At 42.5% G+C, this 11,373-nt stretch overlaps 1 pseudogene across 1 annotated transcript; it reads left to right on the top strand.

The window, feature by feature from the left end:
- Positions 1-6,858: 6,858 nt before the first annotated feature.
- LOC147636041 (thiamine pyrophosphokinase 1-like) lies at positions 6,859-11,132 on the top strand (annotated as a pseudogene). The gene is made up of 5 exons (XR_015266385.1): positions 6,859-7,051; positions 9,105-9,206; positions 10,006-10,256; positions 10,360-10,514; positions 10,748-11,132. The product of XR_015266385.1 is annotated as a thiamine pyrophosphokinase 1-like (transcript).
- The last annotated feature ends 241 nt before the right edge of the window (positions 11,133-11,373 follow it).

Below are 11,373 nucleotides of genomic sequence, written 5' to 3'. Positions count from 1 at the left end.
AACTAGTTATAGTGTAGGTAGGTCACTAGTTAATGTGGAAGCTCACCAACTAGTGCGGTTTGGTCACTAATCAATGTGGAAGCTCACTAACTAGTGCAGTTTGGTCACATATTATTAGTAGAAAGTGCATCTCTATCATTAGTCACTATCTAGTGGAAATGTGCAAGACTTAGTATAGATAAGTCACTAGGCAGTGCTTTGACTCCCTAGGTAGTGCACCTAGGTCACTAATAAGAATTAGTAAGTGCACCTATGTAACTTATTAGTGATCCCCACTCACTAGTTAGTGACCCCCACTCACTAGTTAGTGCACCCAGGTCACTAGTTGCTGCACTGGAGTTATTAATTTAGTGAGCCCCAGCTACTAGTTAGTGCACCCATGTCACTAGTTGGTGTACTCAGGTGGTGTTAACCCAATTCTAGGGTTAACAAGATATACCGCCATTATCTTATATCAAGGAGTCACAGTAGATACACCAAAGGGTCATACATTCAAGATATGAAACAATAGTGTCCAAAGCTACAACTTGGACGGGCGCCCATAATGGTGTGACAAAGTATTTATGGCAATTCCCACTTCAAGAGCGTGTGGTAACAAGTTAGGATGAAGTCCTAAGTGATGTACTTCATGGATATATTATGAGAGTAGCCATTGTAATAGCATTAGGTCTCTTATGAGCCTAAAGTGTCCGATCGACCATAGTTTAAGTGAGTGTGAACACTTATAGCCATGTATATAAGTGAGTGTGAACACTTATAGCCATGTATATAAGTGAATTTCTCTCATAATACAACATACTCTCCCATTGTGCAATTGAGTCTTGCTCTTGCTAATCCTCTTGCTAATATCTCTCCCTAATGCACATGCTAGTGAGTGTGTGTGAGTGAAGTGAGGTTAGAGGAGGAGGGATGAGGACCCATAGTGCAACGCGGCGGTGTGACAACGCTCACGGGAGACACGGTGAAATTGCTTCTGAAGGAGTTGTAGAGCTTGGAGACCTCAAGGGTTATGAGCTCGGCCATTGGAAAGATCTTCACGACAGTTGTGGTTCACCAGGTAATCTCTTTTTGGATGTGTTTCAAGGAGGATTAGGGTGAGCCATAACATTTTTGGCACCACTGCCGGGGAGCCCTTGGCTTTTTCCATCGTTTTGCCTCTAATTTACGAAAAACCCATTGCCCATTATCTTGATTAATGGTTTCCCATGAAAAAGATGTGGATTTGATGGTGATTTGTGTGAGATTTGGTGTAGAATAGCTCTCTTTTTTGTTTTTGAAAAGAATGCTTTTTGCTTAATTTTTAGATTAATTTATTATTTTGGTGGTTTTTTATATTCTTAGGGCTTGCACATAGTTTGTATTAGGCTTAGTTTCAAACAATGCAATAGAATGAAATTCTTAGTGAATGTTAGCTCTCTTTAGTTTAAACATAGAACTAAGATCATTAATTTTAGTTTAATTGTGTATTTTTTGTTCAAATTGTTTGGATTAGAGTGTTAGCAAGCATTAGGAGTAGCTTAATCTTTCAGAAAAATTCTTAAAACTATCAAAAAATCCTTGAATTTAACTAATTTCTCTTAATGGACTGGTTTTTGTCGTTAAGGGTGATTAATCTTGTTCAAGAGGCCAAAAAATTAGAAAATGTGTTAATTGGGGTCTAAATTGATCATATGAGTAGTCGAAATTGGGATTTTTGAGTGTTTTGGAAGCATTTAGATGCATCAAAATGCCTAATCACATCAATTTTTTTCATCAATTGGAGAAATTTGACTCTCTTGCTTAATTTTACCTTAAAAGAGGAGACTATAATTAAGAGTCTAATTAATCTCCTATTTTAGATTAATTTACACCATTATTGATGCATAAAGATTAGCATTCCCTTGATCTATCCAATGATGTGCTCAATTGTGTGAATTAATTAGGGATTAGTAGTTAATTAGAGTCCTTAATTAGTGTAAAAGAGAGAAAGATTAGTGAAAGGATCAATCTTGGATTAATTCTTAATCACTTTTTTACAAAACTCATTAAGGCTCATGAGTAGATGCTCATGAGTTGTCAAAATTATCCATTTTGGAGGTCATTTATGAGGGATTTTCCTTTTAAAATTCAAAAAATATTCCCCCCCCAAAAAGGAAAATTCGTATTTTCCACTAAACTCCCAAAAAAAATTTGGCAAAAAAATCCAGCCCGTGAGAAAGAAATTCCGGCGAAAAAAATTCGGCTCTGAGAAAATTTCCGGTCGTGTAAGAAATTCCAACGAAAAATTTTGACCGTGACAAAATTCCGATGTGAAAATTTTGGCCATGAAAAATATTCCGATCGCGTGAAAAGCCCGGACCGTGAAAGTTTTGGGCGTGAAAAGTTCGATCGTGAAGAAAAATTCCAACGTGAAAATTCTAGCCGATGAAAAAAATCCCGGCCATGAAAAGCCAAGCCATGAAAGTTCAGACGTTTAAAAAAAAGCAATTTAATATTCCGTGAAGTCCAGTTCACGGCATGAACCATTTAATGTTTCACAATGTGAAAACTTAAGGTTTGTCGTGCTGCAGAATGTCCACGACTGGCCATAAATGCCATAAATGCCAGTCGGCTGGTCATAAATGGTATCGTGCTGATTTTGGTGATAAAACACCCTCATATATGCCTGAATAAATCATGATTAAATGCCTGATGATATCTATGATGCTAAAATGATGCCATGTCACTGTACAACTGAATGGTGTGCACGTGACATGACCTGTACCATCTGAGGGTGCTCCTGATTTCCCAAATTGAGCTCCATGAGCTCCTCCTCTTGCACTCTGATGGATTGTTGCTGCTCCCTGTCTTTGCAGTGCATTGCCTCCTGCCTGTCCCCCTGCTCGAATGCCCTCTCTCTCTGCCCATCTACTCAACTGCTGCTCAAGAATGGTTGCATACAATCGTGCTAGTGTGTGACCAATCATAATAGTGCGATAATTCCCTGGCTCCATAGGGTCCCCTAACTTGAAGATAGGCACGATGGTGGACATACTCCAAGTCTCGGGTAAGCCTTCACACACAGCACGATTGAACATCACTGCTAGAAGCTCTGCCAGCATGTCTCTCGCATGAATAAAGTGCTCAGCGGGGCCAATCCATCATGATCATATGCTCTCCCAGTCTTCATCCTATCAGTGGCCTTCCTTACCATCTCTGCGGTAAAGAAAGTACGTCTGTGGGCATGGTACTGGCGGGTCAGGAAAAGGTGTCTGTTCAGGAACTGTATATAGAGATGCTGCATAACTACCCCAAACCTCTCTAGAAGTGATGGACAAAGCAGGGGAGGACTCATGAAACAAACGCCAAGCCTCCCACGAATCGTGGCTCAAGAACAGCTGGTATAATTCTTGCTCTATCTGAGCAAGGAAGGCTCGCTTCTTCCTTCGCACAAGGTGCTGGAAGGCAATACGTGACTGTCGATGAGTAGTGACTCCCAAATCAACCTCCCGCTGTAGTCGGGCTCTTGTCTCTTTGCAAAGGTATATGGGTCAGCTCCTCCAAAGGTCTCCCTGGCTCCTCTGTGTATAGACGTCTATAAATCCCATCTCTGTAGACAGCATCAGTCTCTGAAGTAAAAGTATATCGAGTGTGATCTGCCCCTCGTGTCCTCTGAGCTGTGGTAAAGTGAAAAGAGATGGTCAATGTCAACAATGCATGATCCACTACTACCCCAATGGGCCAAGATCCAACTGTGAAGTCCTCAATGCATGAAACAAAGCTCGGCATAGCCATAACATAATCCACTGTGCTAGCACCATGTCTATGTGGAAAGCAAGTAAAACCAGCTGCTGCTGTGACGGAAACCTCTGCAAGCCATTAAGTATGGCCAACCCATGTGCAGTCCCCATATCTACCAAATATCTCCCATACTCTGTGCACTCCACATCCTGTGAGCGTCTGTCTAATCCCATATGCAGAGTGTCCAGCTCTCTCAGCATCTCCTCTGAGGTATCATAAAAGGCTGTCTGGCGGTTGCCCATCCCGGCATTAAAGTCCCCTAACAGGATGATGTCTCCATCCCTAGAGAACTCCCATATGTCATCATCTAGCACAGAGAAAGGAGACTGCCCTCTAGGTGCTGCATATGACAATGTACTAGGAGCAAAATAGCATATGGCAATATACAGGAATCTGCCTGTGTTGGCCCTCAGTCTCACGCACATATATCTGGCCTGATCATCTCTCCGAACGATGTGTAGAAGCGGTTGCAGCTCCTCCCTGAAAAGAACTGCCACCCCCCCTGATCCTCTACTGTGTACCAATCTCGTCCCTACTCTGCAAGCTGTCTCCCATCTGTATCCTGTCACCTGTGGCATCATCTGACCAGGGGCCTAGTGAGTCTCCGAGTAGAAGACTATATCTCTATCTCTAAAGCTGTCCTCAAAGGCACCTACATCAAGTCAGAGGGATCCATTGCCGTTCCAAGCTGCTAGCTTTAATTTTGGTCCCATAGGTCTTGCACCATCATGTAGAGCATCGCTCCACGATGACCACCCTCCCTTCTCTATAAAATGCTATTTTTCCCTTTTCTCTTGCCACCCTAATCTCTGGCATGACTTCCTTCATATGTGCAAGTTGTGAAAGAGTAAGATCGTCACCAAGAAAAATGCCTGTATTCTTTAAAGTGGGTCGCCTCTTCAAGAACTCCTTCTTCGCCTCAATAGAGGGGAAGCGAAGTATGAGTGTTCTTTCCTTTGATGTTTCCCCGTTGCCTCCGCTTTTTTTGCCCACTCTCCAGGCTTTTGCGTGTGTCGGAGTGTCAATCCCCATCAACACCATAAGCTCTTTCACCTCCTCTTCAACTTTATCCCCGTCTTTAAGGCCGGTAATCCTCACATGCAAAGCACGTGTACGTCTTCGTTGTTCCTCTTCCAAAGTCATGTTAATGATTGTAGGTGTAGGGGTTGTTATCTCCTTACCTTTACCCTTCTTGGCGACCTCTATCCACTTCTCCGCTTCATCCATCTTCCTTTGAGTCTTGGTGATGACTTCCACCCATGAGGAAGTCTTTGCTTCGTGTTGCTTCTCTTCTTCCTTAATTACCCGTACTTGTTTCTTGATAACCTTGAGCTCTTCTATCATGGATGGCTGAATTTCACCTTCTTCAAGTCCACCATTTGCCTTAGCCTCTGCAAGCTCCCTCTGAAGAGCTGAAATTACGCCTCTGAGCGTGTTGACTTCCCCGTGAAGGTCTTTGACTTCTGCTATGAGGTCCTCCTTCTCCTCTTTCCACCGCTTACCCTCATTGAATACCATTTGGAGAAAGTTGGCTTTCTCCTTCCACCATCCCTCCATCTCCGCCTTCCATTCCTTCATCTCCTTTTCCACATTTGTTATCCTCTTGTTTGTGACCATAAAGGTCGCCTTCGTCGGGTTTTCACAAGGGGGAAGCCATGGAAGAAGCGAGAGAGAGAGAGAGAGAGAGAGAGAGAGAGAGAGAGAGATTGCAGATCTAAAATTCAAAAAGTGCAGCCAAACCCTAAAATGCAGATCTGCGGCGGCAGTGTAGAAGGAGAGAAAGAGAGAGAGAGATGGAGGGGTCAAAAGGCGGGGTGCAGGCAGGCAAGAAGGCACACAGGCAGGGAGGAAGGGAGGGAGAGATGTGGGCAATGTGAGGGGGGGGCAGGCAGGCAGCAGAGCAGAGGGAGGGGCGAAGGGTAGGCAGCGGGAGGGAGAGCCAATGGGGGGGGGGGTGCAGGCGGGCAGGGGGAGAGAGAGAGAAGGGGGGCGAGGCAGGCAGCAGGAGGTGTGGGCATAGCGGGAGGGGGGAGCGCAGCGGGAGATGAGAGCGAAGGGGGGCAGCAGGAGGGGGGGCGCAGCGGGAGAGAGAGCGAAGGGGGGCGAGGCAGGCAGCGGGGGAGGGAGAGAGAGAGAGAGAGAGAGAGAGAGAGAGAGAGACCCCTTATGGTCAATTTGGGCAAAACTAAGGTTATGGTCTTCAACACATCTTTTTTTTTTTTTCAAGAAAGAGACTTCTATTAAGTATGAAAAAGACTTACAAAAATCACGGTTGTAAGCCAAAAAAGAATAGAATCACCCCAATTTGTAAGGTGATTTCAACCACTGAGGAGCATCATGATGCCATGAGACACCTATGGGACTAGAGGAAAAGAAAATGCCATGGTCCCACTCCCTCATAAATATAACGCGCTTTGCTTGCGCAGAACAAGAGGACCCTTGAATATGAGCCCAAGTAGCCATGAGAGTATGGTGTACTAATGCTTTGAGACCCAAAAATATGGACACCCTCAATAGCCTCCATGCATCTAGCTCTCCATATCTGCCATGTTGTAATACTGGCAACAATCTTCCAATTGGTGTCAATCCTCTATCTGATAGGGTGTATAATCAGAGTGAGGGACATCCTGCAATAAACCATGCTGGGCAAAACCTCTACAAATGAAAATAGCACCCTCAATTGTGAAAATGAACAAAGTAATTAAGGATAATTACTCTAATTAAGCAAGATTTGCAAAAATAAAAAATGGGCGCAAATCAACTTTACTTTCTTGAGATTGCTTCATGGATTGATGTGTGCGTGCTAATTTGTGCACGATGTTGGTTGTTGCTCGGGATGCGTGCACATGACTGGGCCGCCTTATTGCAACTGATGGAGTACAGAGGTTGTATGGTTTGTTTGCATGTATGGACTGCTCTACGGATGGCAGTGCACGAGTGTATGGATGGTGGCACAAGTTTATGGACAAGCACAAAATCAACCTATAGCTTTGCTATCAAATGTAGAAAACAATAATGTGGAGGGCCGAGGCTATGGTGGATCATATAATAACATGGCGATGGCTATTTTACAGAGAGAGAGAGAGAGAGAGAGAGAGAGAGAGAGAGAGAGAAAACATGACTCAAATTGACAATGGCAAAATGATTCAAATTCTTTTCATAATTATCATTGAGAAGAGTGCAAATAGGCTCCATATATGCTACTAATAGATCTTAACATTTGTGATTAGGTGTGAGTGGGTGGCTCCATGATTCTCTCAATATCTAAATGAGCTCCTTGATTCTAGCAGAGGTAGACGCCCCTTTGACTTTGCCTTGTGGTTACTTTTTGGATTTTATCCACTTTCTTTCACAATAGTGTGTTCACATGCCTTTATGCTTTTGTACTTGGGTAAGGCTTGTTCTCCAACAAGATCTACTTGGACTACATATACATCGGATATGGGTGTCCCCCCATTAGAGATTGGTAAAAGGATGTAAGTTCTACAGTGAGACTCCTTGAGGATGGGTGTCCCCATCAGAGATTGGTAAGGATGTAAGTTCTACAGTGAGACCCCCTCCTTGAGGATGGATTCTTTTAGATCTAGATATATACAGACACACGTCATATGCTAATCGTATCATGATTGGCTAGCTTAGGGTATCCTCAGGGCAGAGACTAGCCTAGCCTAGGATCTCTCATGGGAGGAGAAGATATGCAGAGTGTGTGCCACTGGAGAGGTAGAGGATGAGGCACACTAAATATTTAGCTATCCGGCCTACTATGAGATACTGTGGAGATTCCACTGCCTTTTCAGGAGGGATTCAACCCACTTGCATGGGTGATACAAGCATGAGGGTCGGAGATGCCTAGGCATGCACTTGATGGAGCTCAGATGACACACGGATGTAGTACTGAGGAAGCATGCTAAGAGACATGCCCAACCTTGACAAGACACCTCTGAGAGAGCCATCACAGGTTTCTGAGCAGTACTTGCATCCACGTCAGAGTCCAGCACCCATATCAGTGCCTTTGCTCTTACATCAGAGCCCACCACCCATACCTGTGCTTCAGCTCCATGCGGCAGAGGAGTTCTTAGTGAGCGTCTATGCTGCAGGCCAGACTCCCTCGGTCCAGAGCACCAAGACCCTCCATCCGACAGGAGATTCTTAATCAATATGACATGCTACCAATACAAGGGCCAGACATTCCCTCTGCCATCAGATCAGTTCTAGCCGAGCTGGGTATCACCATTACCTGATCATGTCATATCTCAACTCTACACATGATCATATGCTGTCTTTTTACCTTTTCTTTCAGTTTTCCATGGCTCGGTACATGGTACCATTATCTCACTTTTGGTCTCATAGACCCTTGGGGTATTTTGTAGACATTAGAGTAATACTTTCTTTCTTTGTCCACCCTGTCTCTCTTGCATAATTTCGGTCTTGATGTTCTCTGCTTATCAAAGTAAAAGGTTCCATACGTTTCAACATGTAACATGGTACTTGATGAGGGTGCACTTTGTGGTATCAAATGCTTGAGTCTAAAAGGAGTGGCAAGGCCCTTCTGCATTGGGCATATTCCAAGATTATCTTATAGGTTGTATGCTCTTGTGCTTCATGACTTTATTTGTGCTCAAGAGATTAAGTTGTTGTCAATGCTCTTTGTATTTTTCACTCATAAAAAATATATCAAACTCCTCCCAGGTCTGTCTTGGACATTTTCTGTGTAGTACTCATCTCACCTATACTGTGTGTAGCCATTCCTTTGAGAAATAACCCATCACTTTCTAGCAAAAAATCAATCATTGATTGGGTGTAGAAAGCTCCCTCAAGAGCCTTGGTCTTTGTTTCCAAACAGATGTAAAGGATCAGTGTTTGTAATTTGGTTTTGATAGGAATGCAGGCCAATGCTGCTTTCCCATCATTAGTTGGAAGGTCTTCACTACATTTTTGCTTCGCATCTCTACTAGAGTGCTTAGCACTAAAGTCCAAAAGATCCCAGACCATAGTTTGGGCATGCCCGCATGAGCAGCATACGTTGAGAGCTCATAAAATTGTTGTTGAGGATGACAACGCCCTTCCAATCGAACCAATATTGTCTGACTACAAGCCATTGGCAGAAGTTTTTTGCAAGCCTCAGAAGCAACATCAAGGCACTTGCTATTTGGTAGTGCCTTTTTCAGGTAATAAGAAGAGTATTCGTGTTTTTTCTGATTGATGAGATGTCATTGTGACCCTAAGATAAGTAAAAGAGAGCTGTCTGCTTGAGTTTTCACAATGTTAAAATGATCCGTATGCCATGTTGTTAGCCAAATTTCTTGGATTAAAATGACTAATGCAAATCAAATGTGGGCTTGCAGGGCACAGAGATCTTAGATTATTCTGATGATCAAGACACCACTGATCTTTGGAAATGCCTCTCTTATGTCAAAGATACCATGCCAGATATTGAGAAAGAAAATGTAAGCTCTCTCAATCCTTTACCTGTAGTTTTGAGATTTTTTTCTCTTAAAAGGGGCTTCTATTAAGTTTATGAACAAATCAATACACATCCACGACCAAAGGCCGGACTCATTCCAGAATGCAGGGCATGTGCAAGCAATCCAGGAGCTGATGGTTCTAGGAAGGTCCCGAGGGAGCATGGGAAAAGGTGGTCCTGTGAACCCATTCCCTCAAAAATGCATTACACTTTGCTTGTACAGTTCTCGAGACTCCCTTGATACAAGCCCAAGTGGCCATGAGAATGTTTATAATATCTACCCAAATAATGCATATCAACCGAGTGTACAAGGTATTAGTGCCGTCCTTAGACTCTATGCATCTAGCTCTCCAAATTTGCCAAGCTGTAACACTAGGAATAATCTCCCAACAAGAGTCTACTCCAGAGTGCAATAATGAACCACCCCTCTAAGGCAAGGCCACAATGCAGGTGTTGATCAGTAAAAAGAACTTTCCATAGCTTTACATCTTTGAGAGAGACACTACTGCTATGATATCTGTAAATCTTGCATGAAGGGATGGAGGTCAACTTTCGGGTTACTGCTCATTTAATTGGATTTATGGGAACATGGCAGTGAGAAACCTCAGTTTCTTTGCTCTTATTTGTTCCCTTTTGCCTGTGAAATACGTAATAAAGATGCTTTCTGCTCATTTAATTGGATTTATGGGAACATGGCAGTGAGAAACCTCAGTTTCTTTGCCCTTATTTGTTCCCTTTTGCCTGTGAAATACGTAATAAAGATGCTTTCTGTGCTGTAACAGGTGAAGCTTCTTGTCCTCGACGCATTGGGAGGAAGATTAGACCACGAGTTTGCGAATTTCAATGCTCTCTATCTGTTTCCAAAAGCTCGGATTATTCTCTTGAGTGATGAGAGCATGGCCTTTCTTCTTCCAAAAAAATTATAAGCATGAAATCATGATTAATCCATCTGTGGAAGGTCCATATTGTGGTCTTCTACCATTGAGCGGCCCGTCTCTCAGCAGCACAACAACTGGTCTCAAGTGGGACTTGGGTATGTACTTCATTTCTCTAGAGTTTTGGTCTCAAGAAGGCTGCAAGGTTTGGAGGGGGAGGGGGGTGGCTCATTTGTTTTTGTTGTTTTTTAACCTGCACAGACAAAGCTTCCTTGCAATTTGGTGGCCTCATCAGCACGTCCAACATGCCCTTAAGTGATTGGGTGATGGTATCTTCAGATACAGATTTGGTTTGGACGATTAGTCTCCAACGTTTACATGCTCAATTGCAAGAACTCATTGGTTCAAGGAACAAGGTCATTATTGTTCACATTATGATGAAATAACTGTTTATAGGGTGTTTAGAAACCCTAAAAATTCTTCAAATTCCTCAACATGTCCTCACTAGATAAGTTTAAGCCATGTAAAAGCCTTGTGCATGAGTAAAACTTTGATTTTGTGGTAATGCAAGTCTCTCTCAAGCAGGTGCATGCAAAGAGCAACAATCATTGAAAAACAAGGTTTCTCATCACCTTTGTGTTTGTTGCAGGTAAATCAATATTTGTAGGTAGCAAATGGGTGATCAAGGGTCATGTTTATTCATGAAAGCATGCAAGAAAGCATAAACAACCTGAGATTGAAGAACAAATTTATTAATGGTAGCATGCTTTTTGGTGCATGCTGCGGTTGCCTTCCATCATTTTAGTTTGGATTTAAGCCTATATAATCATCATACTCTTGAGACTCAAAAGAGATTCTCTAACTAAATCAAAGGAGTCTAGAAATATGGGTGATTGTATTTCACCTTTCTCACTACATTTTGCATAATCAAGGTGCTAGTATATTGTCACCTTTGTCCCACAAAGACTTGATTATTTGAGTTCGCAGCTTGAGTATTAATATTTTATATAAATGAATAAAATGGCTTTTAATCTTTTACTTTGTCCTTTGTAGCCTTTCATGCACAAAAATACCAATATTGATTATGTGTTATTTTCATATTTGCTTGTGAGCTCTAGCTTGACACCTAGTATGGCATAATATATAATTCAAACTCTTAAAAAAAGAACATATATATTTTTAAAACTCCATGATAAAAATTTTGTAGTTTTAAGATGATTCACTTCTCTATCTTAGCCTTGATCTATATATATATAATAAAATGACTAAATCAAG

Source organism: Cibotium barometz, chromosome 8 (assembly GCF_041138505.1).
Source record: "Cibotium barometz isolate CiBa-2024 chromosome 8, ASM4113850v1, whole genome shotgun sequence".
In the NCBI taxonomy this organism is placed as follows: Eukaryota; Viridiplantae; Streptophyta; class Polypodiopsida; order Cyatheales; family Cibotiaceae; genus Cibotium; species Cibotium barometz.
This window is presented reverse-complemented; position numbering and strand designations above follow the sequence as displayed.